The 3,357-nt window shown below is 38.4% G+C and overlaps 1 long non-coding RNA gene across 1 annotated transcript; it reads left to right on the forward strand.

The window, feature by feature from the left end:
* Nucleotides 1-1,216: 1,216 nt before the first annotated feature.
* LOC108670673 lies at nt 1,217-2,371 on the forward strand. Its single transcript, XR_001930748.2, has 3 exons — nt 1,217-1,349; nt 1,601-1,701; nt 2,079-2,371. It is a non-coding gene; the product is annotated as an uncharacterized LOC108670673 (long non-coding RNA).
* Nucleotides 2,372-3,357: the final 986 nt, after the last annotated feature.

A 3,357-nucleotide genomic window follows, 5' to 3' on the forward strand; every position in this document is an offset into this window, starting at 1 on the left:
GTTCTAGCTCTGTCCGCTAGCACGCTCTGAACGAAAATCCCAACTGTCGAGTGATCGAATTAAATATAAAAAGTATTTTGTCGTATATCGAACTATAATGTAACTCAAAATCATACGAATATTATTAGTGTTAGAAAATTGAGAATATCTCTTGACAGAATGTTTGCATGATTATTCAAAGTTAAATTGACGACCTAGGAAGTAATAGGCAAGTTTCTAAGTAATTAAGTTGGGAATAGCTATAGAAATTGGTGATAAACGAGTTTGAAGAGTTAATAAAAATAATCACGACATTCACAAGAAATTATAGTGCGAGTTATGATCGAGTCACTACAGACTCATCAGTGATGATGATGGACTGAAAGTGGAAGTGTGCTGGACGTTCCAGATTTTTGGGTCCTGAATTCCGATTTGCTATGTTTACCAGTTAATATATTACCCTCACTCAGCATAGACTGAACCGATTAGTCACTGTCTTACATTCTATTGTGCTACTGTTACAGTATAATATGCGAGATCACAATTTTTGAAGTGATGGATTGGTTGACTTAGCCTTGATTTGATGTGAGGCATGTGACTTGATGTGACTTATCCACACACAACAGGTGGCTTTGTTGTGGGTGTCTGGGTGAAATTGAATCATTTTCTTTAATTATTGTAATAGGAGTTATCAATTAGGAATAGGATTATGTGCACGGTGAGTAGGTGACATTATTGAGTGTTTATTCAGGTGATTTCATTAATTGGCCAGGGAAAATTGTTTCATTTATGGGTGAATTCTCTGTTGTTTTATATTTGGAAGTTGGAACAATTATGAAAGGATGATCCACAACCTCTAAACTCTAATGTATTAAGACGTCACCTTGTATAATCACATGAATAATACTCAACACTAGCCTGCCAAACACAAATCACTGAGTATCAGCAGTATACTTTTTTTATTGGTGTATAAATCTCTTCCCACAGCCTACTACTCGGGACTAACCTCATTGAGACAATGAACCACTTATGCTGTTCCTTCTGTAGTTTTTCTTCTAAATTTCACTCTATCCAAATGGATTTTAACATGGAGATATCTGGTACCCAGTCACTTCTCTACCTTCTGATATCTCCGCTTCTGGATATCATAAGAAGATATTTGGTCAATGACTGTGGAGAAAGTTACAGGACCTAGTATTCTAGTAATTTATAAAAAAATTTTATAGTTAGGTTTTTCCAGCTCATTCCAGCCTGGGTGGTTTTAAGAAGCTTTCACTATATACTTTCTTTTATGTCTAATTTTTGAGAACCATATTGAAAAACAGTCTATTAAATTGTGTACTAGTACCTCCACAGCAGCACAACCCACTGTAAGTAGTAAGCTTAAAGCCACTAGCTTCATGTAATAATAATTTTGTAATGTGAATATAATCCATTTGTTCCCTGAAATTTTCTATCTAGCAAGAGATCTTGATCATCAAATTTTTAATTATTTGGACAAAATACAGTTATTGAAAGCAGCACTTCTCATACTTTAAAATTTGAAAAATAAACTTTAAATTTGCGATTAAATAGAGCATTATATTTTCTAAATTATGTAATTCTGGATTGCTTTCTGCAGCTGCAACGAATCGTGTTGGAGGCTGTTCCTGTGGGCATCATACAGCCCATGGGCATCATACAATGCTTCTGTGATGCAGTGTGACAACTCTCGAGAACCTGGTCTGCTATTTACCTTCAAAATTTACATACATTTTATATATTTTCAATTATATAAATGTCTAATATATTCAATTATCTGCACATATATTTACATGTATATAAATATAATTTACAAGTAGCTTATTTCTGATGTGTACCATGTTGTTGCCCTTTAAATGATATTAATTCATTACAGCAAATAATGCTTGGTGTATAGACGTGGTTGTCATGGCCATCATCTTAACATGGATGAGACATGAGGTTATTCTTAGGAAATTAATTCATCCTATAGGATATTTGATTCATGTAGGCTAATCGATTTATTCGGTACGTTATTATTCTTGTAAAGCAATAATATTCCTATCTCTCCATTATTGTGATTTTGGGCTATTTTTCAGGAGCGAGCCCCAAACAGAACCCTCTCGCCGTGGACGACCGTCATCGGCTGGAAGAGGCGACCAGAGTGATGCAGGAGGACTTGAGAAGCAGAATGATATGAAGCATTGAAATGAAGAAGCCTACATGCCAGTCAACATTCATTAAATAAATTGGGCTGCCTCGACCCCACCCCAGTTGCACTCCCCAGTCACTGTCTCACTCTAGTCACTCTCTCACTCCAGTCACTCTCTCACTCCAGTCACTCTCTCACTCCAGTCACTCTCTCACTTCAGTCACTCTCTCACTCCAGTCACTCTCTCACCCCAGTCATACTCTCACTCCAGTCACACTTTCACTCCAGTCACTCTCATTCTAGTCACACTCTCGTTCCAATCACACTCATTCTAGTCACACTCACACTCCAGTCACACTCTCACTTCAGTCACACTCCCACTCCAGTTACACTCTCACTCCAGTTACACTCTCCCAGTTACACTCTCACTTAGTCTCACTCCAGTTACACTCTCACTCGTTACTCTCTCACTCCAGTCACTGTCTCACTTCAGTCATTCAAACTCCAGTCACACTCTCAATCCAGTCACACTCTCACTCAAGTTACACTTTCACTCCATTCACTCTCATTCTAGTCACACTCTCACTCAAATCACACTCTTACTCCAGTCATTCTCTCACTCCAGTCACACTTTCACTCCATACGCACTCTCACTCCAGTCACACTCTCACTCAAGTTACACTTTCACTCCAGTCACTCTCATTCTAGTCACACTCTCACTCCAATCACACTCACACTCCAGTCACACTCTCACTCCAGTTACACTTTCACTCCAGTTACACTCTCACCCCAGTTACACTCACTCCAGTTACACTCACTCCAGTTACACTCTCATTCCAGTTACACTATCACTCCAGTCACTCTCACTCCAGTTACACTCTCAATCCAGAGTATTCTAATAAAATGACGTATTACCTACAGTGTTCTTTCTTAACCTATACTATTTTCATTATATTTGTTGTTCTATTTCACCAGACTGCAGAGAAACGCCGGTTGGTGGTTTACTGAGGCTTTTTATATTGAGCGCTGATATTTACGCGCTAATAGTAGCTTTGAAAGAGCCCTAATAGTAGCTTTGAAAGAGCCCTAATAGTAGCTTCGAAAGTGCCCTAATAGTAGCTTCGAAAGAGCCCTAATAGTAGCTTCGAAAGAGCCCTAATAGTAGCTTCGAAAGAGCCCTAATAGTAGCTTCGAAAGAGCCCTAATAGTAGCTTCGAAAGAGCCCT

This window comes from Hyalella azteca, unplaced genomic scaffold (genome assembly GCF_000764305.2).
Source record: "Hyalella azteca isolate HAZT.00-mixed unplaced genomic scaffold, Hazt_2.0.2 contig14109, whole genome shotgun sequence".
Taxonomy (NCBI): Eukaryota; Metazoa; Arthropoda; class Malacostraca; order Amphipoda; family Hyalellidae; genus Hyalella; species Hyalella azteca.